The sequence below is a fragment of the Sus scrofa genome, chromosome 1 (genome assembly GCF_054392235.1).
Source record: "Sus scrofa isolate SSC_HxYL_T2T_F1_AM1 chromosome 1, Sscrofa_HxYL_maternal_Yorkshire_Landrace_v2.0, whole genome shotgun sequence".
Lineage (NCBI taxonomy): Eukaryota > Metazoa > Chordata > Mammalia > Artiodactyla > Suidae > Sus > Sus scrofa.
Genome location: NC_139383.1, coordinates 255262857 through 255288795, shown reverse-complemented (window position 1 = coordinate 255288795; position 25939 = coordinate 255262857). Strand labels below are relative to the sequence as shown.

At 32.2% G+C, this 25939-nt stretch overlaps 1 protein-coding gene across 5 annotated transcripts in view; it reads right to left on the bottom strand.

Moving 5' to 3' along the window:
- CYLC2 (cylicin 2) overlaps positions 1-25939 on the bottom strand; it is a 47989-nt gene that overhangs the window by 5674 nt on the left and 16376 nt on the right. For 2 of the 5 annotated variants that reach the window (XM_085003725.1, XM_085003731.1), the window contains exons 6-7: positions 16781-16940; positions 1033-1358 (exon numbers count right to left, since the gene is read on the bottom strand). The gene's annotated coding sequence lies outside the window, so the exon portion shown is untranslated. The remainder of the gene's footprint in view (positions 1-1032; positions 1359-16780; positions 16941-25939) is intronic. The other 3 variants (XM_085003718.1, XM_085003736.1, XM_085003714.1) reach the window with 2 other exon arrangements.

Genomic DNA, 25939 nt, shown 5'->3' with positions numbered 1-25939 from the left:
CACAGGTCACAAGATTTTCCTGTAAGTTTTGGATATTTATGAACTTTAGGTTAATACCTCCTTCTCTAGAAGTAAACTTTTTTTGTATACTTCATGAAGAAATGTTAGATAACTTAAGTGTTTAGTTAGGTTTTGGCACTTAATAATTTGGGTTTTGAGCACTTCTTTGCCAAAGTAATAGTTTTGGGTTTTTGGCACTTCCTGTGGAACCATGCCATACTCGAAGCCATATTAATAACATTTTATTCTATCAACCACCCTTCATTACCCAACTCTTCAAAATCAGTTAGCTTCACATAGACCCCATTTTTTGTCACTCATGTGGTTTCATCAGGTTTCAAGTACCATTAGAGAATGACGATCACCTTTTCCACAGAAATAACTTAAATTGCCTTAACTTGTATACCAAAATTAAGTAATAACTGACTTTTCATCAAACTTTTGTGACAACAGAAGACATGAAAAATTTTTTGAGAAAAAGAAAATAACTATGACATGAAACTCTTTTTGAGAAAAAGAAAATAGCTGTTTTGCATCTTGTAGTACTTGGGATACCTACATTATCAAAGTTATATAGATCTAAAACCAAAGAAAATAACTTTAGTAACATTCAACTTTATAAAACTAAGCAGTGCATCAGAAAAATGTGTTCTCCTTATTATGCAAAAACAATTATAAAAAATTAAAAATCTAGTCTACTAGTTGTATGTAGGGATGTGTATGTGCATATATGGGTAGTTTTAGCATTATCTCTCAATCCTTCAGTTATGTATACCAAGGACATTCTCATGTAGAAGGGGTTAGAAAACATTCCTTCTTGATCATTAGGGGACAGTCTTATTTTATCCTTTCATCTTATGTGATATCCTATGTGACATACACATCCCTGCTGTGTACTCTGCTCTGATTCACTAAGAGCTGACCCATTCTGGATATTTTTAGAGGAAATATTAATAAGGTTCCATTTTCCAAGGCTGTAATTCCTCAAAGATTGTCATTGCATTTTACATGTCATAATAATTAAATACCAACCTTGTTGTTTTTCAGGTTTGCTTTTGCTTTCCTAATTATTATGCATAGACCTGTTAAATAACTGCAGAAGATTGAATTATCTATGTTGGTTTTAAATGGCTTTGGAGATTTTTGAAGGCTTGTAAATACTTTCTGTTTTCAAGTCACTTCCAAATCCTTCCAGGAGATATAGTTTTTTGTCTGCAGCCTGAAATCTCTATGTATGGCGTTAGTTGAGTTTTCCTCATAAAAGAATATCATAGGGAGTTCTCTGGCGCCTAGTAGGTTAAGGCTCCAGGGTTGTCACTGCTGTGTCTCGGGTTGCTGCTATGGCACCAGTTCCATCCCTGGCCACGGGTATGACAAAAAAAAGTTTCAACCCTCATTAAAAAATAATATCACATAAAACATATGATTTATACAATGAATTTTGGGAGATATGTTTGATTTTTCATCAGATAATTAGTACCTATGGTCCAAGATCTGGCTGGAGCATATAACTGTACCAACCATCTATTTATAATTTATTCTTTCAGTTGTAGACTTAAATTTTTTGAATCCTCCCAAATTCAGTGAATAAAGATTAAAAATAACTGTTTGAATGAATTATTTATTACTAATAAGTGACATAGTTAACATTTGTTTTTATAAAAAACAGAATAAATAGTGGTAGAAAATACAAGCTGTAAATATGACAGACTTTTTGCAAGATTAGTTCTATTTAAATCTAATAAAATACTAAATTTCAGAGGAAATTTCATATCATCATCCACAAAATTAAATAATCATTGTTATTATAATTTATTCAATGGGTAATTATGAAGATTAAGACATTTATATAAAATTTTTAAATAGTGGTTCTGAGAAAGAAGTAAAAAAATTGTTTGTTACTGTCATTGTCTTTTGATGGGTTTTTTTTTTTTAGTTACTAATTGCTAGAATTAACAATGTAGTTTATTAGCTTTCTCATCATTATTCCTTATATTTCATAATCCTCTATTAATTTAGTACTGTGCAAGCATACCTTTAATAGTAATTCTCCCTTAGAAGTTCAGTGGGTGGTAAACTTGCATTTCTGAAAGTGTTTTTAATCTTCCCTTCCTATATATGCTAGTTTGTTGAGTATAAGGGTCTAGGTTCTGACTGTTTGATTAATGTTGCTTCTCTGAGCACTGTGATTCCCCTAGATGTTAAGTGTGATGTCATTTAGTTTTATTCCTTTGTAGATACTCCTGTGATGCTGTTTGCTTGTTATGATTGGAGCTTTTTATTCTCTCCAGAAACTTTTTATATTAGATTTTGTCCTTTTTTCTTCTTCTTATATTTTACCATGGCATTCCTTTAATTGTGCAATTTTATATGAAACATATCATAAAAATATATTAAATGTATATGTGATGCATAATGGATAAGAATAAAATATCTTTGAGCTCACCAACAGCTTCAACACAGAACTTTCTGATCTTTATGGAGTCCCTAGTAGCCTTTTCCCTGACTATAACCCACTGTTCTCCATCCCAGAGACCTGCTAGCCTCAATTTTGTTTTTTATCTTTTACTTGTCTTTTGTTAGCATCTCATCACATGTGTGTGAATTCCTAAAAAAATATTTTAAGATCTGTGCTTTTAATATGTAAATACATGATATCATATTCTAATTAATTGCACTTTCATATATCTTCCTCTGAATTGCCACTCTAAGTGCGTGTCCACTTATCTTCTGGATACTTTGTGATTTTCTGATAGATTTATAGGGATTTTATATGTAATATTAATCCTAAATTTTGCATTCATATGTGTTGAAGATATCATTGATTGGTTTATGTCACTGTCATGTGATATTGACATAATTATGGCATCTTTAAAAATAATATTTAATTGTTATTTCTCTGATAAATATTGTTCTTTAGGAGTTGCTTGGAAATTCTTGGCCCTTTAATCAACTAGTTAAAATTTATAAACTTCCTGTTATTTTGACTAAATCCTATTGGAATTTTGATTGAAATTAAATTGAATATATATTTGATAAATGTGGAATCTTTTGTTAAATTTTCTAATTCATGTGGTATCTATTGATTTATTAATATCTCCTTTAATATGTCAGTAAATTTTATGATAAATATATATATAGCATGTAAAATATATAAATTTTATGTTATTGATAAATATTAGACATATATATATATAACATGATTTTTTTTCTGTAAAAATGTTAACACATTTCCTTAGATTTTACCTCTTAGGGATATTAGAATTCTTAGTGCCATGTTAATCATGTATTTTAATTAGATATTCAAAATGCATATAGCTATAATTACACTTCAACTAATTTTCAAAAGTATTAAATTTTTATACAGATATTCAACTATGTTTCATTATGCGTTTGAGAAGGTGGGACCAAGATGGCAGAGGAGTAAGATGTGACACTCATCTTCTCCCATAAACACATCAAAAAACTACATGTAGAATGATTTGCACAGAGTATCTACTGAATGCTGGCAGAAGACCTTAAACCTCCATAAAGGGCAAGAGACGCTCCACATAATTGGGTAGAACAAAAGGAAAAACAGAGAGAGAGAAACAAGGAAAAAAAAGGAATCAGGATGGGACTAGCACTCCTGAGAGAGAGCTGTGAAAGAGGAAAGGAACCCACACCATGGGAATTCACCTAACTGAGAGGAAGATCAGCCAAGACGAACAGACCTCAAAGCCTCAGAGAAAAGCCCAGCAGCTAGACTGAGGAAGGCAAAGAGAAAGAGCCACAAAGACCATCAGTACCACCATCCCAGACACCACACCCTGTGAGGCTTGGGCAAAAGACTGGACACTGAGACTCAGGCTCTGGAGGTCAGTTCCAGGGAGAGGACTAGGGTTGGTTGTGTGGAGACAGCCTATTGGGCTAGGGAGCAAAGGAACAGTGTACCATAGGCTGGTGAGCAAATTGTCACAGCTGAGGGAACCCAGGGGAGGACTGGGCCTGCAGGAGAAGAAAGGCACCATCCTTAGGGAGGGCAAGATGAGGGGCATAAAACCATAGGAATATCTTTGTGCACACACAGACTTTCAGAAGGTGGGGTGCCTCTGGCACAGGCGAGGGGCATCAATGCACCTCTTGCACAGACTATAGGTGATGGGGCACCTCTTGCTTGGGCTACAGGTGGCTGGGCACCTGTTGCATGGGCTAAGAGCAGTGGGGTGTCTCCTGCATGGGCTAAAAGTGATGACACACCTCTTGCATGGCCTACAGGCATTGGGGGAAAACACAGCAACCATTTCAGACACCAGAGGTAGATGTGGCCTACCACCACTATGCATCCATGAACAGGCATTATCTGGGGCCCAAGTCACCTCAGCAGTGAGCACAGAGGAAAGCATTGAAACTGAGTGCCTCCATTTGTGGCTCTTCTTCTGCTGGGAATACACATGCCCTGATGCTGCCACTAGAAAACACTCTGGGCATTATCTCTACATGCCTGAGGATAACTGTGACTTCTCAGGGCCCTGAAACTAGGAGCAGCCTGTGCCACCTCCCTGAGGTCCTTGCCACTGGCAAGGGCCCAGCAATCAGGCAGTGGTTACTAGCTCTGCCCATTGCCTCCATCTCGCTGGAAGCACATGCAGGGCATACAACAGCATGGGGATAACAGGCTATGCACACTGAAGAAAGAGACAGCAAGTGTCCAAACCGAAAGCAGCCCTCATGCCAAAAATAAATAACAATAATAATAATAAGCCCTCATGAAATACCAAGGGGCAGTGTCATATATAAATAGCTGTCCAAGACTATAGTAGTTGTTTTCCCTTAACTCACAGAATAATATATATATATATATATATATATATATATATATAAGCAAAATGAAGAAGCTCAGGAACCATTTCCAGTTAAAAGAAGAGGAACATTCACCTAAAAGAGCAAACAATGGAAAAGACCTCTGCAGTCTTAACAGACACCAAGTTCAAAAAGGAGATAGTGAAAGTACTGAAGGAATTAAGAGAAAATATGAAGGAATTAAGAGTAGATAAGAACAGTACTATAGATTACTTTAGAAAGAAACTAGAAAATATAAGGAAGAACCAGGGAAATTAGAAAATTCATTTGCAGATATGCAAGCTGAGTTAAAGGCACTGAAGAGCAGAATTAATAGTGTAGATGAACAACTTAGTGACTTCGAAGATAGAATAATGGAAATCACCCAATCAGGACAGCAGACAGAAAGCCAAATGAAAAAAAAAAAAATGAAAACAATATAGGAAATATGTGGGATAATATAAAGAAGTCCAATCTACTAATAATAGGGATTCCAGAAGGAGAAAAAAAGAAAAGGGAAATAAAAATATATTGAAGAAATTATGGCTTGAAAACTTTCCAAATCTAAAGAAACAGATCTCAAGATACAGGAAGCACAGAGGTCTCCAAACAAGTTGAACCCAAACAGCCCCAAACCAACACATGTTATAATAACAATGGCAAAAGTTAAAGAGAAAATTCTAAAGGCAGCAAGAGAAAAACAAAGAGTTAATTTTAAGGGAACCCCCATATGGCTATCAGCTGATTTCTCTACAGAAATACTACAGGCCAAAACAGAGTGACAGGATTTGTTCAGAGTTCTAAAAGGGAAAAATTTGGCAGCTTAGAATGCTCTGCCCACAAGAATATCATTTAAAATACAAGGAGAAGTAAAGAATTTCTCCAAAAAAAAGTAATACTGAAAATGAAAAAGAAGTAAAAAGAAATAGGATGGAGGAGATCACAATTAGAAAGTAATCATTTAAATAAGCCAGTATGCAGATCTAAAAGAAAAAAAAATGTAAAAGTAATGATAAACACAAGGAACAATAAGAGGTAAAACATGAAGATGTTAATAAAAGGACATAAAAATCATGAAGTGTGGGAAAGGAAAGAAAATCTAGACTTCTTTCTTTAGAATATGTTTTAACATATATGACTATGAGGTTAAAGCAAGCAGATATAGGAAGGGGTTATCATACTTGAAAAACAGTGCAACTACTAATCAAAACCAAACAAACCTTTCACAAAAACTAAAAAGAGGATGCAAGCATGAACTAAAAGGAAATAATCCAATCCAAAAAAAAAAAAAAGAAGAAGAAGAAGAAGAAAGGAACAAAGGAGAAACATAGAATCAACTGGTAAACAAGGTTTAAAATGGCAATAAATAAATATTTATCAATAATTACTTTAAATGACTAAAGAGTGAATGCTCCACTCAAAAGACACAGGGTGGCAGAATGGATAAAAAACAAGAGCCTACAATGTGCTGCTCACAAGAGACTCACCTTAGGCCAAAGGACACATACAGATTGAAAGTGAGGGGATAGAAAAAGACATTTCATGTGAATGGAAAAGATAGTAAAGCAGGAGTTGCAACACTCATATCAGAGAAAACAGACTTTAAAACAAAGGCCATAAAGAAAGACAAAGGACACTATTTAATGACAAAATGATCATTTCAAAAAGAGGATAATACAGTCATCAATATGTATGCCTCTAATATAGAAGCACCCAAATACATACAACAAATACAATAGATATGAGGAGAATTTTATGGAAATACAGTAAGAGTAGGAGACTTTAACAGCCCACTCACATTAATGAACAGATCCTCTAAACAGAAAATCAGTAAGGCAACAGAGATCCTAATTGACACAATAAAAAACTTAATTGATATTTTCAGAACTTTACATCCAAAAAAAAAAAAATCAGACTATACATTCTTTTCAAGTGCACATGGAACATTCTCAAGGATTAACCACATACTGGGGCAAAAAACTAACATCAGGAGTTCCTGTCATGGTGCAGTGGTTAACGAATCTGACTAGGAACCATGAGGTTGCAGGTTCAATCCCTGGCCTTGTTCAGTGGGTTAAGGATCTGGCGTTGCCATGAGCTGTGGTGTAGGTCACAGACGCAGCTTGGATCCCGTGTTGCTGTGGCTCTGGTGTAGGCCACTGGCTATAGCTCAGATTCAACCCCTAGCCTGGGAACATCCATATGCCGTGGGAGCTGCCCTGGAAAAGGCAAAAAGACCCCCCCCCCAAAAAAAAAAGTAACATCAACAAATTTAAGAGTTTAGAAATTATTTCAAACATCTTCTCTGACCAAAATGGTATGAAACTAGAAATCAACCACAGAAAAAGAAATGAGAAAAAAAAAAAAAATAGACCTGACTACATGGAGACTAAACAACATGCTACTAAAAAAGAATGGGTCAGTGAGGAAATCAAAGGGACATTAAAAAATACTCTGAGACAAATGATAACAAAAACAGTGTCATTAAGGTCTATGGGATGACACAAAAGCAGTTCTTTGAGGGAAGTTCATAGCAATATGGGGCCTTCCTCAAAAAGGAAGAAAAATCTCAAATCAACAATTTAACCTACCACCTAAAATAATTAGAAAAAAAAGAACAAACAAAAGCTAAAGTCAGCAGAAGGAAGGGAGCCACAAAGATCATAAAGGAAATCAATAAAATTGAGGTTCAAAAAAAGTAAAAAAAATCAATAAAACCAAGAGCTGGTTCTTTGAAAGGCTAAATAAAATTGACAAACCTTTGGCCAGACTCACTAAGAATAGAAGAGAAAGAACTCAAACAAAATAAGAACTGAAAAAAAAAGAGAAATCTCAAAGGACACTGCAGAAAAAAAAAAAATAGAATGCTATGAACAATTATACACCAACAAATTTATCAATTCAGAAAACATGGAGAACTTTCTAAAGACAATGAGCCCACCAAAACTGAATCAAGAAGAAATAGATCAACTTTGCAGACCAATCACTAGAAATGAAATTGAATATGGAATAAAAATACTCCCCACAAATGAAAGCCCAGGACCAGATGAATTCACAGGTGAATTCTACCAAACATACAAATAAGAAATTATACCCATCCATCTTAAACTTTTCCAAAAGGTTGAAGAAGGAGGCATTATCTCAAAGATAGTCAAAGAAGCCAACATCACTCTAATATCAAAACCAGAAAAAGATACTACCAAAAAAGAAAATTATAGGCCAATAACTTTAGGAACATAGATGCAAAAATTCTCGACAAAATTTTAGCCAACCAATCCAACAACATATAAAAAAAAACCCTACACTATGACCAAGTTGATTCATTCCAAGTTCAAAAGGATGGTTCAGCATTCACAAATCAATCAACGTCATACACCAGATTAACAAAAGAAAGTCAAAAAAACACATGATCATCTCAATAGATAAGAAAAAGCTTTTGACAAAATCCAACATCCATTCATGAAAAAGCTCTTACAAAAATGAGTATAGAGGGAGCATTCCTTAACATCAGAAGAGCCATTCACGACAAGCCCACAACCAATATAATACTCAACAGAGAAAAGCTGAATGCCTTCCCACAAAATCTGTAAGAAGACAAGGATGCCCACTCTCACCACTGTTATTCAACATAGTTCTAGCCTCAGCAATCAGACAAACAAAAGAGATAAAAGGTATCCAAATTGGAAGAGAAGAGGTAAAAGTGTTACTCAATGCAGATGACATGCTACTATATATAGAACACCCTAAGGACTCCACACAAAAATTACTCAAACTGATTAATGAATTCAGAAAAGCAATGGGATAGAAGATGAACGTTCAGTTGTGTTTCTGTATACTGATAGTGAAGTATTTGAAAAGGGTTATAAAAATGCACCTTTTACAATTGCACCCCCAAAATTAAATACCTAGGAATAAACATGACCAAGGAGGTGAAAGACCTATTTGCTGAAAAGGAAATTAAAGAGGATTCAAAGAAAGGAAAGATATACTGTGCTTCTAGATTGGAAGAATGAGTATTGTTAAAATGGCCATACCACCCAAAGCAATCTTTAGATTCAAGTCAAACCCTTTCAAATTACCCATGACATTTTTCACAGCATTAGAACAAATAATACAAAAATTTATATGGAATTATTAAAGACCCAGAATGGCCAAAGCAATCCTGAGGAATAAAAACCAAGCAGGAAGCATAACTCTCCCTGACTTCAAACAATATTACAAAGCTACAGTAATCAAGACAGTGTGGTATGGATATAAAAACAGACATACAGACCAATGGAATAGAATTGAGAGCCCAGTAATAAACCCAGACACTTACAGTCAATTAATCTTTGCCAAAGTAGGCAACAATATAAAATTGGGGAAAAGAGTCTCTTTAGCAAGTGATGCTGGTAAAACTGGACAGCCACATGTAAATCAGTGAGACTAGAACACACTCTCACACCATGCACAAAAATAAACTCAAATGGCTTAAAGACTTAAACATAACACATGACACTCCTAGATGAGAACATAGGCAAAATATTATCTGACATCAACCATGCAAATGATTTCTTAGGTCTGTTTCCCAAGGCAATAGAAATAAAAACAAAAATAAACCAATGGGACCTAATCAAACTTAACAAGCTTTTGCACAGCAAAGGAAACCATAACAACAACAACAAAAGGTAACCTAGAGAATGGGAGAAAATAGTTTTAAATGATGCAACCAGATTTGGCTTAATCTCCAAAATATACGAACAATTCATACACCTCAACAACAAAAACAAAAACAAGTGAAAAATGGGCAGAATGCCTGAATAGACTTTCCTCCAAAGAAGACATACAGATATCCAAAGGAACCTGAAAATATGATCAACGTCACTAATTATAGAGAAATCAAATCAAAACTACAGTGAGGTACCACCTCACACCAGTCAAAATGGCTGTAATTAATTAATAAGTCTACAAGTAACAAATGCTTGAGAGGGTGTGGAGAAAAGGGAAATCTTCCTCCCTGTTGGTGGGAATGTAAATTGGTACAATCGCTATGGAAAACAGTGTAGAGGTACCTCTGAAAACTAAATATAGAAATACAGTTTGACACAGAAATTCCACTCCTGGGTATATATCCAGACAAAACTTGTTGAAAAAAATACATGCAGCCCTGTGTTCATTGCAGCACTATTAACAATAGCCAAGACATGGAAACAACCTAAATGTCCATCAACAGATTAATGGATTAAGAAGATGTGGTACATGTACACAATCGAATACTACTCAATCATAAAAGAAAATGAAATAATGCCATCTGTAGCAACAGGGAATGGAACTGGTGATTCTCATACTAAGTGAAGTAAGGAAGATGAATACCATATGATATTACTTATATCTGTCATCTGATATGTGGCAAAATGAACCTATCTAAAGAAAAAAAACAAACTCATGGACCTGGAGAACAGTTATGGTTTTCAAGGGGGAGGGAGGGGGATTTACTGGGAGTTTGGGGTTAGTAGATGCAAACTATTGTATTTGGAGTGGATGAGCAATGAAATTCTACCATATGGCACAGAGAACTATATCTAATCACTTATGATGAAACATGATGGACAATAATGTAAGAGAAAGAATGTATGTATATATATATATACACACACACACACACACACATGCACATATGTATAATTGCATCACTTTGCTGTAAGGCAGAAATTGACCAAACATTGTAAATCAGCTATAGTTAAAAATTAAAACAAAGAAGGCAAAAAAAAGAATTTTAGCTCTATAACTATGGATTCTTTTTTCTATATCATCTAAAATAAAAGATATGACTTTTCCTATCTCCTTATCTGTTTTCTTTACTATCATGTGATGGTATCAATCAGTGATTTCAGAAAAATTTGAAATAACACTAGTGAGAATGAATGCTTTTATTTGTTTCTGGTCATAAATATTTTAAATGTTCAGTATTATGAATAGTGTTTGCTTTAAGTTTTATGATAGCTAAGGATTATCAGTATAATATTTCCTTTTTTGCACGTTTGGTAAGATATTTTAAAAATAATTAAAATAGCTTTTTAATCTTTTTTGGTAATTATTGTGATTTTTACTTATTTTCTCATATGCAAGCTAATTTGTTTATGTTATTTTACATTTTTAATACTAAAAAAATAGAATCCTGCAGTAAGTTCAAATAGTTCAAGATGATTATATCCTTATTTATCCTTATTTGGTTTGAATAGCTATGTTTATATGTGAGATTTGCTTATAATTTTAATTTTAAGATTATTTTTATTGGAGATCATACCAAGTTTATGAGATTTGGTTAAAGTGATATGGTTGTGTTTTCTTTCCATTCTTTGTGATAGTTGTGTTAAATTTGATTTTTTTTGTTGTTGTTGAATGTTACATAAAAACTGTTAGGACCTGCTTGGACTGGACTTTTTTCATAGGCTGATTTTTAAAAATCATTTTAGCTTTTATAGAGGTGACAAAAATATTTAGGGTTTTGGTTTTGATTCAGTTTTAACAAGTAATATGTTTTCTTGAGTGTTTAAGTTTTCAAATTTATTAAGATAAAGATTTCAAGTTTCCATCTGTTATTTTCTAAATGTTGCTGTCCTCTGTTTTGAAAATGTGTTTTACTTTCTTGATCTGCCTTCTATATTACTTCTTAATAAATCCTAATTTTAAAATTTTAATGGCTTGGGAATTGTTTTTTCCAGTGCTCACTTTGTTGTTACATTAATCTTCTCTTTTTGTTCATTTCCTATTTCATAATTTCCATTTTCTCCTTTGATATTTAATTCCATTGTGCTTTAATTTTACTAATTCGTTAGTTGCATTACTGCAATTTTAACTAGATACACAAATCTTATTATACTATGGTTTTTTCATTACTTTTTGTTTCTGCTTTTATTAAAATTGTTTTAGTTCTTGAGTCACTTAGAAGTGTTTATTTATTAATTTCTACATAATTGAAATGTTGGAATGTTTCTAAATTTTGTGTGTTCTTGATTTTTAAATTAAACAATCTGTGGCCAGTGATTTTGTAAATGTATAATTTCTTAAAACTTACTTTAGAGCCTCGAATGAGATAAATTTTTGTGAGTGGACCTTGCATGCTGGGAAAAATGTGTATATTTTCTTAGTTACTAAGTATAAATGTATATGTTTGTCCAATATATCCTGATGTTAATTATACTAAGTTTTCAAAATTACTGCTGATGTTTAATGACTGTCACTAACAGAGAGAGATAATTTAACTTTTTCCCAGTAGGATGAGTTAAATTCTCTAAATAGTAAATCTATGTCTCCATTTAATTTGTTCAATTTTTGCTTTAAAATTTGGAGATGCTGCTATTAGGTATGTAAAAGATAAGAATTACATTTTCCCTGTGAGTTAAAATGAATGTTATTGATAGTGACTCTCATTTCAAAGCTTTTAAAATTTTCTCAATTAGTGATTCTTTTGACTTATTTTGAAGTATCAATATCAGTGATCATTTGGTATTACCCTACACTTTTTTTTAGTATTATTCTTATATGATTGGTTTCTATTGATACTGAAAATACTTGTAATAAGCTGCTTATTGTTTAGTGTGAAATATAGCATTTATTTACGTAGATAGATAGGTAGATAGATAGATATAGATGTAGATATACACTGTATGTGTCTTTTATTAATTTTGGAATATTACTTTACAACAAACCAAACTTGGTAATTGAAGGGAAAAGCAGAATATGTCCCTTTCACTGAGTTATCATAACACAAAACATGTGTCTTGAGAATACAAGCTGCATTATAAAACAAATGTGATTAAATTTGCCACATTGTGGATTTCTAGAGAAGTACTTATACACTATGTTATTCTAAGTAGTTACATCTTATTTTGGAGGGAGAGTTTCTATGATCTGTAAGTGCTTACTAGTTTACTACAGATTTCTCTAGAAAAGTCTTTACCTCTGTAAGAATTTACCTCCAGATTCAGAAGTTGATTTAAATATGCTTTCAATATTTATATATTATATATAATATATATTTAAAGATATATTATATATAGTTTATATTAAAATATAAAATATAATTTATACTTATATGCCATATATTTTTATATTTTATATATTTTACATTATATAGTATATATAATATATATTATATTTTACATATATGCATACACTATACCTTTATATATATTTCTATATATAACATAAATATAATAAATATAACATATATATATTTATATATGTGTATATGTATACCCTATATATTTTACATAGACTCACCTAAATTTTTCAAACACCTTATGATGCATACGCAATCAATTTTAATAACAATTGCATTTTACAGAAGTGTAACAAAATGCTAGTTTTATATCCCTTTACAAAGAAAAGGTAAGTTTATATTGTAATTATTTATTAAATATATGTATGTATTATGACCTCCATTGTCTCCAAACCTGCCTACCAAAAATTTTACTGTTACAAAATTTTAGAAGCATAATATTCAAATTTAAAGTTTATTTTTAAAATGAAATACATAATTTTCCAGGTTGAGATTTTAAGGCTATAATTTAAATTTCTTAGAATTATTACTATTTCTCATTGTAAATTGTTGTATTTACTACAATAAATATATTCTATTAGTTTTTTCTTTAATATAACATAACACCTGACTTGTGAAGTTCTTTCTGTTGCCGTCAAATGCATAACATTCAAAATGGGAAGACAATTACAATGCCTAAAAAAAAGTTTATACAAAGAAAATTAAAACTATCTGATTAGAAAATGTTGAAATAATATAATTATTACGAGTAGAAAATATATTTCCCTATATTCATACTAAAATGGAGCAGTCTTAGTGTCTTCTCAATTTAATTTTAAATTGTAATGATTTCATTTTGTTCTGCTTTAAAGTAAACTAAATTTCATTATTATTTTTTTGAATGCATACAACTGTATTAAAGTAGCACATAAAGATAGCGATAGACAACATGCTGGCATTTAAAAATTGCCAAAGATAAAATCTTGGGTTGTTAGTCTTCTAAAGTATCAGAGGATCAGCAGCATATCTGGTATTTGAAAAAAGTTTCTTTGTCAGAAATAATGTGTTTATCATTCATTATAATTTCCAGTGGTTGACATGGAATTATGAAACATTATAAGAAATCACTTATCTGTCATAATTTTCTATCAGTGGCATTTGTAAAATTGTATATTACTATGGATTAAAATGTTACATGTGATGTAAGATTGACTTTGGTCTATATGACTATTTATTAAAAATATTTGTGTTCAGATTATTAGTCAATTTTTAAACCAAACAGCTTAATTTACTAGAAAATTGAAATGTATTTTAATGCCTTTATGCTACTTAGTAAACTGAAGCTCAGTAATGTTTAAATTACCTATATAGAGAAATCTTAGACTTAAACCACACTCTCCTGCTTATCAGTTAGCTAAACTCCCTCTAATTTAGACTAAGATGTTTTAATAACGTAGGAGCATGATTTTGTGCGGATTTGTGAATATATACCATTTAACCTCTAATCCTCTTATTCATTGAAATCTTTTTATGGATATAAGTGTGACTGGTTAGTAAAGTATCACTGTCAAAGTAAAATAATGTAAAAACAATTTTTGATTTATCAGTATTTACTATGTTCAAGATTTATACATGAAACAAAATTTTCTAGGTTTTTATATAACATATATACCCTCCATTGTATGATTCATATGACTTGTTACATGATCAATCACCCCTTATTCTATGCAATTATTAGCATAATGTAATTAATACAAATTGATTAATTGAAAATGTAAAAATAAAATAACAAAGGAATCACAAAAGTACTTCTTTATGACATGTATAAATATAAGGGGTAAACATTCTAGATATTCTGGAAAATATCCTCTTAGCTAAAGCTGATTCTTTAATAATATTATATAGATAAGTAAATGAATCTTAACCTATATTTTTCAGGCCTGAGTCATTTTCTAATGCGTTTTTAGAATCAGTGCTATTTGCTTCCATCTTGCTCTGAGTTCAGTGTTTTATATTCTCCTTCCCGTACTGTGACTGTATAATGGTTGAGCTAGGATTCATATTCTAAATTCCTATCGTATTGCTACAAATACAACTCATAAAATTAGTGAGCAGAGTGCAGTACTTAATTGAGGAGACATATCAAAGGCTAAGGGGAGTGGGACAAATAGTGGCAGAAGTTCCTTTGAGACTCATGGAAGCAAGCAATTATGCATTGAACAGTTGACTTTCGTACGGAATTCTGTGGTAGGAACTTTACATATATGATGTAATTTTTGTAACTTTAACATAACTCTACATTTTTGCTAGAGCGAGGCTATGAAGAAACAGGCTGAGATAATCAATAATAATTCCTCCAAAGACCAGAACAATTAGGGTATAAACCATGGTTTAAATGATAGTGTCATGTGAGATTCAAATTCAGACTTATATTCTAGTTTTGCCACTAGCTATGCAAATTTAGTCATGTTACTTAACCTTTCTAAGCTCCAATTAAATGACGATAACATATTGGGATTATTCTAAGTATTAGTGACAGTATAAGAAACGTATTTAGCAGAGAGTTAGTGGTCAGTGAATATTAGTTGATTTTTTGCTGTGGCTGTTATTTCAATTTAAAATATTTGTAGATTAAACATTTTTGTAATGTCTTGAAATATGATTATAATATTGAAATGTTTAGATTTTGCTGTTATTTCTAAAAATATTTTCCTTATTATAATGTAATGTGCTATACAAATTTTTACTTAGTAGATAACTTAAAAACTTTTATGTCTCAGGCATTTCTGTCTACTTTTCACATTAACAGTACGTGATAGCTTGTGGAAATGAGATTGAATAATTAAATATCCAGTAGTGATATATATTTTTTAAAATATATGTAATAGCATTTTTAATTTGAAATTTTTCATTTTATTATTATTGATATTTATTATATAGAATTTGGACCACATTTTTCTTACATTTTTACTATTATTCCAGTAATAAAGGAAATAAATGACCTTTTTAACCAACTGTATCATTAGGCTTATCTGCATAGACTTTTTAGTGATTTCTACTAAGTTCAATATTGACTGTATGTAAAAGAAATATTTTGTTTTATCATCATCAACTGTAGCCTCTTAGAAATTTAATATTTATTGTATAGTATAATATGAGGTATAGGAATATTAAAATCAAAAGTAACAATCCATGACTTAATTTCTGCTTTTCCCTACATGACCTAAACCCTATCAGAAAGCACAAATAAAATGTAATTAGTAATTGGGTAGATAGAAGGGATTTCTGCATTTATTTTCTTTTAGGAAATGTGATAAAATTCAAAAATGGCTGAAAGTATGAATCAGTCATTTTTTTTTTATTGCTGAAGGATATATTCTGACAATTGTCTAGTAATAAAATCTAGATTTAATAATATCCTTGAGGATTTCCCATTGTGGCTCAGCAGGTTATAAACCTGACTAGTATCCATGAGGATGCAGGTTTGATCTCTGGCCTCGCTCAGTGGGTTAAAGGATCTAGCATTGCTGTGGACTGTGGTGTAGGCCCCAGACTCAGTTCAGATCCTTCATTGCTGTGGCTGTGCCTAAGGCTGGCAACTGCAGCTCCAATTCAGATCCTAGCCTGGGAACTTCCTTATGCTGCAGGTGTAGCCCTGCAAAGAAAAAAACTAACCCATGATACTTCTACTTTTTCCAGAATATACAGGAAGATTATCTATAGGGAAAATGGTGTGAATGCCTCCTACTACAAATAATCATGTAAATTAATTATAATCATAATGGAAAATATACTAAAATTTCCTTGTAAATAAATTCACTATTTTCAATTCATGTTTTTACTGCCATATTAAAAAACATGCCTTAATCTACACAACTGAACTGATTATCATTTAAAAACATTTTAACTCATTGCAAAAGTAAATACATAGTTCACAAAGATTGGATAGAAAATGTTTTTATGAGATACGAATGCCCGGCACACAAGGACCTTTATAATTTCTTTTTTTCTGTGTATATTTCCTTCTTAGTTTTCCCATGCTCATGTTCTCAATTATCTCCATGCTCACTAGCATCTTCTTTTCTTAGAACATTCTCTAAATGATAAAATAGTGTATAAACGTGGTTAATGTTTGAGATTGGGGATAAACTCATAGCCAGTATCAATGGAAGAAAAATTTACATTTCTAAAACTACACCTATATTTCCAAATTTAGAACTCGTACCTGAGATATTGACTATTACTTCAGTCTTTTCAAATATTGCCTCTACTTTCAGGTGTTCTAGATCATTGCAGTGTCTGTGTAATAACAACTTCATTTCAAATTAGTGAAAAGAAAATAAATTATTGACTGCAGGACTTAGAAATTCAAAAGATATTTTATTACAATAATTATTCTGTATGAAAAAATATAGAACATATATAATGAAAGTCAGAGGATTTAAAACATAAACCAATAAACATACTTTAAAAAAATTAAAGGCCTTATCAAAGGATATCCATAAGTGGTGAATATTTTATACATATCTGAAAAAAAATCATAAAAATGCTGAAGAAACAGTTAAGACATCTGATGGCACACACAAACACAATATACATATATAATACATTTACCTACACACACATATATGTGTAACACATACATATTCTGAGATGTTGCTTATATTCTGTAATGAGATTAAGGTCATATTTTCCTCTAAAAGAGCATTGTACTTTGCAAACTTTGTTTACGACCTGGTAGCTATTCAAATTAAGTAAGCTTGAAAACGTTCACACTCTAATTGTTGGAAGAAATTTTAATATATGCCCAGTTAATATACAGTTGTTTACACCATTGTTAAAAATCTTGCATTTTCCTACTTTTTTCTTTTTTATGTATCAAAAAGTAGGAAGAAATATATTATCATCTTCCAAAGACTAAATCTTAGGTCTTTTTTGTTGTCTTCGATTCTTTATTATGTAAGTAGAAGCTATTATGAGATTCACATTTGTTTATAATTTTTGACTTCCTGAAAAATTGACATTTTAAAAATATTACTACAATTGCCTTTACAACTTTTTCCTTGATTCTATTTTGTTTGATATTAATCAATATTTTTCTTGATTGGATTATGATGGGCATATATTTTTGTATACTTTAATATCAAACTTTCAATAAATTCAGGTTTTTAATAAATTCATGCTTGTTCCTTATTAAAATAAAAAAAGCAAGTTTTGGAAGCTCCCATATAGTGCAGTAGGTTAAGGATCCAACATTGCTGTGTCAAGTCACAACTGCAGAGCATGTTCAATCTCTGATCTAGGAACTTCCACATGCCATACATAGGTACAGCCAAAACATTTTAAAAAGCACGTTTTGGTTTTATCCAATCTGAAAATCTCTGACTTTAAATTTTAAAATTAAATTTTAAATCAAGGCTGTTATACATTTCTTCTTGTGTTTATTCTATTTTTTGTAGTTTTAATATTTTGAAGCATAACATATATCCATTAAAATTCATAAAATATATATAAACATATCAATATGCTATAAGAAAAAGAACCAAAATGAAAAATATCATTTGCCAACACTCACCCAGGGTCCCAAGTACACCTCTTAGTTAGCATCATCCTGTTCTACTTTCTAGATGTAACCCGCATTAAAAATATTTAGTTTTCACTTTCCCCAAACACTAGATGGAAGTTTGGTTGAGATCACACTGAATCTATAGATAAATTTTCATAGAATTGACACATTATATTAAAACATCCAATACCTAAATGTAATCTATCTCCTCATTTATATATGCCTTTTAGAATTTTCTCAGTGCTATTTTGTGGTACATGTTGTAGAGATTTTGTGCATTATTAAGTTTATTCTAAGGTTTTTGTTATCTTTGATGTTACTAAAAATGGTTTATATCATATAAAATTTTAACCCTCTATTTAGGCTTAAAATTTACCTATATAGTTATATATATTTATTTAAACATATTTGTATACATATCATATGTAATTCAATTGTTTGTTTTTTTATTGAGATACTTGATATTGTGTAAGTTTGTATAAAACATATTGATTTGATATATTTATATGTCGTGATATGATTACTAGCACCTACATCAAGTCAATATAATTTCATTTTGTGGCAAGAACATTTAAAGTCTAGCCCCCAAGCAACATTTAAGTATACAATACAGTTTTGTTGATTATAATCTGACTATAATCTCAATTCTTCACATTAGAACTCCAGAAATTGTTTGTCTTCTAACGCCATGTTTGTACGCTATAATCAGTATCTCCCCAAATACCCCCTCCCCATCCCATAGTAACCACCAATCTATTCTTGGTTTCTATTGCTTGCCTTTTTTAGGTTTGACATATAAGTGATATCATACATATTTGTCTTTGGCCTATTTTCCATAATGTCCTTAATGGTTATCTACATTGTAGCATGACAGAGTTTCATTCTTTGTCATGGCTGCAAAATAATACATAGATAAGTAGGTAGGTAGGTAGATAGACAGACGGATTTATAGTTATCACATCTTTTTTTTTTTTTTTTTTTTTTTTGTCTTTTTAGCTATTTCTTGGGCCGCTCCCGTGGCATATGGAGGTTCCCTGGCTAGGGGTCTAATTGGAGCTGTAGACACTGGTCTACATCACAGCCACAGCAACGCAGGATCCGAGCCGCGTCTGCAACCTACACCACAGCTCACGGCAACGCCGGATCATTAACCCACTGAGCAAGGCCAGGGACCGAACCCGCAACCTCATGGTTCCTAGTCAGATTCGTTAACCACTGCGCCACAACGGGAACTCCAGTTATCACATCTTTATCTGTACATCCATTAGTAGACACTAAGGTTGTTTGACTATTTTAGCTATTGTGAATAAAGCTGGAATAATCATGGGATTGCACATATCCTTTTAACATCCTGTTTTCATTTCCTTTGGATATATACCAGATATGAGATTGCTAGATCAGGTGGTAGTTAGATTTTTAATTCTATGAAGAACCTCCATACTTTTTCCCATGATTGAACCCATTTAAATTCCCACAAACACTGCACAAGTTTCCCTTTTCTCCACATCCACACCAAAACTTGTTATAACAGGAGTTCTTGATGATACCTATTCTAACAAAAATGAGGTGAGATTTCATTTTTGTTTGATCTTTTATTTCTCTGCTGATGAGTGATATTGAGCATCATTTCATATTTTTCTTGGCCATTTGGCCATCTTCTTTTGAAGAAATGTCTATTTAATTCCTTTGCTCATTTTTAAATTAGAATTTTGTTTCATTTTGAGTGATAAGAGTGCTTTATATATTTGGGACATTCACTCATTAGGTATATAAATTGCAATTTTTTTTAACCTTTCGTAGGCTGCCTTTTCACTTTGCAAATGGTTTTATTTTCTTTACAGAAGCTTTCTAGTTTGATGTGGTCCCACATACTGATTTTTGTTTTTGTTTGTGCCTTTGGTGTCATATCTAAAAAATCATTGCAAGACCAATTTCAAGGAAGTTTTTCCAAAGTTTTCTTCTAGGAGTTTTATGGTTTCAGGTCTCATGTTTAAGTCTGTAATCCATTTGAGTTAATTTTTGTGAGTAGTGTGAGTAGGATTCTAATTTAATTTTACTGCATGTTGTTATCCAGTTTTCCCAAAACCATTTTTTTAGTAAATTTTATTAGAGTGTAGTTGACTTAGAGTGCTATGTTAGTTTCACGTGTACAGAAAAGTGAATCAGCCATGCAAATATATATGTATATCTATTCTTTTCCAGATTCATTCCCTAGATAGGCTATCACAGAGTATTGAATAGATTTCTCTATGATATAAATATTCCTGTTATGATCAGTTTTGTATGTAGTAGTGGGAATATGCCAATCCCAACCTCCTAATCCAGCCTTCCCCCCAGTATTTCCCCTTTGGTAGTCATGAGTTTGTTTTTGAAATATTTGAGTCTTTTTCTGATTAATGAATAGGTTCTTTTGTATTAGTTAACTAGATTCCACATATTAGTGGTCTCATATGATATTTGTCCTTTTGTAACTTACTAATGATATTCTATAGGTTCTGTATATTAATTATGATAATCTATAGCTTCAAATGGCATTATTTTGTTCTTTTTATGGCTGCGTAGTATTCCATTGTCTTTATATAATCTTCTGTTGATGGACATTTAGGTTTCTTCCATATCTTGGCTATTGTAAATAGTGCTGCAATTACTGTTGGGGTGCATGTGTCTTTGTGAACGATGTTTTTCCCCAGATATATGCCCAGGAGTGAGATTGCTGTGTCATCTTGTAGTTCTACATTTAGGTTTCTAAGGAACCTTCACACTGCTCACCATAGTGGTTGCACCAACCTACATTCACACCAACAGTGTAAGAGGGTTCCCTTTTCTCCAGCACTTATTGTTTCTAGACTTTTTGATGATGGCATTCTGCCTGGTGTGAGGTGATACCTCATTGTAGTTTTATCTCCATTTCTCTAATAATTAGTGATGTTGAGAACCTTTTCATGTAGTTTTTGTCTATCTGTATGTCTTCTTTGGAGAAATGTCTGTTTAGAACTTCTGCCAACTTTTTTATTGGATTTTTTTTTTTTATATAAAGCTCTATGAGATGTTTACATGCTTTAGAGATTAATCCCTTGTTGGTCACTTCATTGAAAATATTTTCTTTCATTCCATGGGTTGTCTTTGTTTTTTTGTTTGTTTGTTTTAGTATTTCCTTTCCTGTGAAAATTTTTTTAAAGTTTAATTAGGTCACATTTGTTTACTTATTGTTTTTCATTATTCTAGGAGGTGGATTGAAACAGATATTGCTGCAATTTATGTCAAATAGTGTACTGCCTATGTTTTCCTCTTAGAGACTTATATTATCTAGGCTTACGTTTAGGTTTTTCATCCATTTTCAGATTATATTTTTGAGCATAATATAAGAGAATGTTCTAATTTAATTCTTTTACATGTAGCTGTCCAATTTTCCAAGCATCACTTATTGAAGAGACTGTCTTCTCTCCATTATATATTCTTGACTTTGCTGTAGATTAGTTGACCATAGGTGTGTGGGTTTATTTCTTGGCTTTCTATCCTGTTCCACTGATCTGGATTTCTGTATTTGTGCAAGTACCATACTGTTTTGATTACTATAGTTATGTAGTATAGTCTGAAGTCAGGGAGTGTGATTCCTCCATCTCTGTTTCTCTTTCTCAAGATTACTTTGTCTGTTTTGGGTCTTTTGTGTGTTTCTATACACATTATTTTTTTTTTGTTGTTCTAGTTATATGAAAAATGCCACTGGTAGTTTGATAGGGATTGCACTGAATCTATAGGTCACCTTGGATAGCATAGTCATTTTGACAATGTTAATTCTTCCAATCCAAGAATATGGTATTTCTTTCCATCTGTTTGTGCCAACATTTTTGACTACCTCCATCATTGTCTAATAGCTTCCAGAATACAGGTCTTATGACTCTTTAGGTAGACAAAAGCCATTTATTGAGGAGACTGTACTTCTCCCCATTGAGCCTTCTTGGATTTTTCATCAAATATCATTTGACCATAGTTGCATGATTTATTTCTGGGCTTTTGATTCTGTTTCATTGGCTTAAGCATCTATTTCTTATTCTAATGCCACGCCATATTTATTACTATAAATTTGTAATTTAGTCTGAGATCTGGTCATTTGGATGCTACCTGTTTTTTTTTTTCCCCTATTTCTTAGGGTTTCTTTTGCTATTCAGGGTCTTTTGTGGCTCTATGAGTTTTAGTGCTATTTTTTTCTATTTATGTAAAATAAGAGATGTTGGTAGAATCTCAATAGGAATTGCAATGAATATATAGATGACTTTTAGCAATATTAATTCTTTCAGTCCCTGAATACAGGATCTCTGTCATATGACTTCTCCAGTTTCTTTCATCAGTGTAGTATAGTTTTCACTAAGAATCTTTCACCTTATTAATTAAATTTATTCCTAAGTATTTTATTATTTGTGATGCTATTTAAAAGCTATTTTTTTCTTTTTCAAACAGTTCATTTTTAGTGTTTAGAAACATTGATTTTTGTTTGTTAATTTTGTATCCTGTAACCTTCCTGAACTTTTAACTGTGATCTAATACGTACTTGAGTTGGGTGGGGGGGTTCTTTAGAGTTTTAGGATATGTCCTAATAGAGACAGTACCTCCTCCTCTTCAACTTGGATGCCTTTTCTTTCTCTTTATCTAATTTCTCTGGATAGAATGCCTCATAATACGTTGAAGAGAAATGGTGAGAGTAGGCATTCTTGTCTTTTCCCCAGTGTTAGAGGGAAAGAAATGTTGAGGAACAGAGTTTCCACTGTGTCTCAGTGGTAACAATCCCAACTAGTATCCATGAGGATGCAGGTTCAATTCCTGGCCCTGCTCAGTGGGTTAAGTATCTGGCATTGCTATGACTGTCATGTAAGTTGCAGAAATAACTGGGATCTGGCATTGCCATAGCTGTGGTATAGGCTGGCAGCTGTTTCTCTGATTTGATCCCTAACCTAGGAACTTCCATATACTGCACCTGCGGTCCTGAAAAGAAAAAAGAAAAGAAAAGAAATGTTGAGGAACATTTCAAATATACCCAATTCATCGAGAGTTTTTTATCATGAATGAATGTTGGATTTTGTCAAATAGCATTTTTATATCTATTGAGATGATCATATGGTTTTAATCTTTCATTTATTAATGTGATGCATCATAATAATCAAATTGCATAAATTGAACTATCTTTGCATCCCAGTCATAAATCCCATTTGATCATGGTGTATTGTCTTTTTAATGTGCTGTTGAATTCATTATGATAATATTTGGTTGATGATTTTTGCATATATATTCATCACAGATATTGGCCTATAGTTTTCTTCTGAAGTCTTTATCTGGCTTTGGTATGTTTCTAATGTTGGCTTTATAAGAGGAGTTTGGGAATGTTGCTTCTTCTTCACTTTTTTTAGAAAGAGTTTGAGAAAGATTGGCAGGAATTCCTTTTAAATGTTTGGTAGAATCCACCAGTGAAACCATCTGTATGGTCTTTGGCTTTTCTTTATTGGGATAATTTAATTATTGGTCCAATTGCCTTACTTGTTATAGGTTAATTTAGGTTTTCTATTTGTTCATAATTTAGACTTGGTAGGTTGAATGGTATAAGAATTTATCTATTTATTTTATGTCATCTAATTTGTTAGTATATAATTGTTCACACTAGTGTCTTATGATCCTTTATACTTCTGTGGTACCATTTGTAAGTCTCCTCTTTTATTTCCAATTTTATTTGTCTTTTTTTTTCTTAACATAGTGCTGCCTATGTTTGTCATTTTTTTCACCTTTATAATCTTTAATTTTCTCATTTAAAAATAATTTAATAATAACAACCCACTGAGCTGTAATGGAGATTATATGATATAATATTTGAGAAACACTTAGCACAATATTTTCAATGTAAAATCTCTATATTTAATATATTTGATTTTCATTAATCAAAAACTAACTTTATAAATTGCTTCTTCTATAGTGTGCACTCTTCCAATTATGTTATATGTATTAACTCTTTTTTAATTTTGAAGGAACACCTATGTTACTACTATCAGCCACACTTTTACATGTGGCTGCACTGAGGCCAACTGAAGAAAGATTGGTTATGTAAAAGAATAGAGAGCCAAGAAACAAATGCAGGCAGATATAGTTAACTAAGCTTCAATAAGGGTGCCAAGCATACGCAAATGTGAAAAGATAGTTTCTTCAACAAATGGTGATATAAAAACTGAATATTTACATTCAAGAGAATGGAATTGGACTTTTATCTGGTATCGTACAAAAATGGCTTAAATGTAAGACCTGTGAGGTCTAAGAGGACCTAAGCACTGCCTATGTAGGTGCTCATGATTCCACTCAGAAGCAACCTGAGCTTGGTTTTCTTTCTCTCTTGTGTTCATCCCAAATCTAGTTAGTGCAAGGCTACTGTGTGCAGTAGTCTAGGGTTCAGGGTCTGGGCCTTTGTCTGCAGGAATTGAGTCAGCTGCCCTACCACCTGAGATCTTGCCTGCCTCTATGGCAGTCCACTCCTAGTACCTGCTTGCCCAAAATATCGCACTAAGCTGCTGTGTGGGGTGGAAAACTGGCGCATAATCACTGGGAGATGAACAGCTGTGTATTCCAGAGTGTTCTGACAATGACTGTCACCACCTCACTGGGACCACACCACAGGTCCTCCAGGCTGTGTCTGTGTAACTGAGTCCTATCCCAGGGCTTCTTTGCCCGAGATTCATTGGTTAGGCTCTGCACACTTCCCCCGCTCCCTGCCATCCTTGTACAAGCATTGGAATGGCCAGCTTTGATTGTGTAGGAGTTCTTTGGCCAGTTTCCAATTGGTTTTCTCTAAGCATTGTTCCACATGTAGATGTATTTTTGATGTGTTTGTTGGGGGAGTTGAGCTGTATATCCTCCTACTCTGCCATCCTAACCACCTCCTTTTTACTAACGGTTTTTATTTCTGAAGTGGAATTACTGATAGATAGTGATTCTATTAGAATTAATGAAAGCTGATAATGTCTGAAATATAATTTCAGAAAATCAGTGTATATTTTATATCGGGCATAATGTGATTTTTTTCTCTCTTACATAAAACAGTTCTTACAAAGAATTCAAGTTAATCAGTTATTTTATCTTTCATGCCAATCACTTTTAACATATTTTTCTTACTTGCTCTGTGATATTGATAATATTATACAAACACAGACATACGCACATACACACACAGTCAGAGGAGGTATAAAAAAAACTTCAAACTAAAAATACCTTACAAATGTTCATACTATTGGAGGTGATGAGGCATATTGTGGAGTATTTATAGAATCCTGTAATATCAAACATGATTAAATGATGATTTATTTTACTACCTTAACTTTCCACATAAGGATGCCAGAGGACTTTCATATTTCTTTCAGGACATAGAGATTTTTAAAGACAGGATTTGTTTTTTATTAATGACATTTCTTATGTGATTTTAGTCACACTGAGAATGTTACTCATAACTGCAAGGCTTTACAGTGATTTAATCATATATGCACTCATCAACAAGCTTA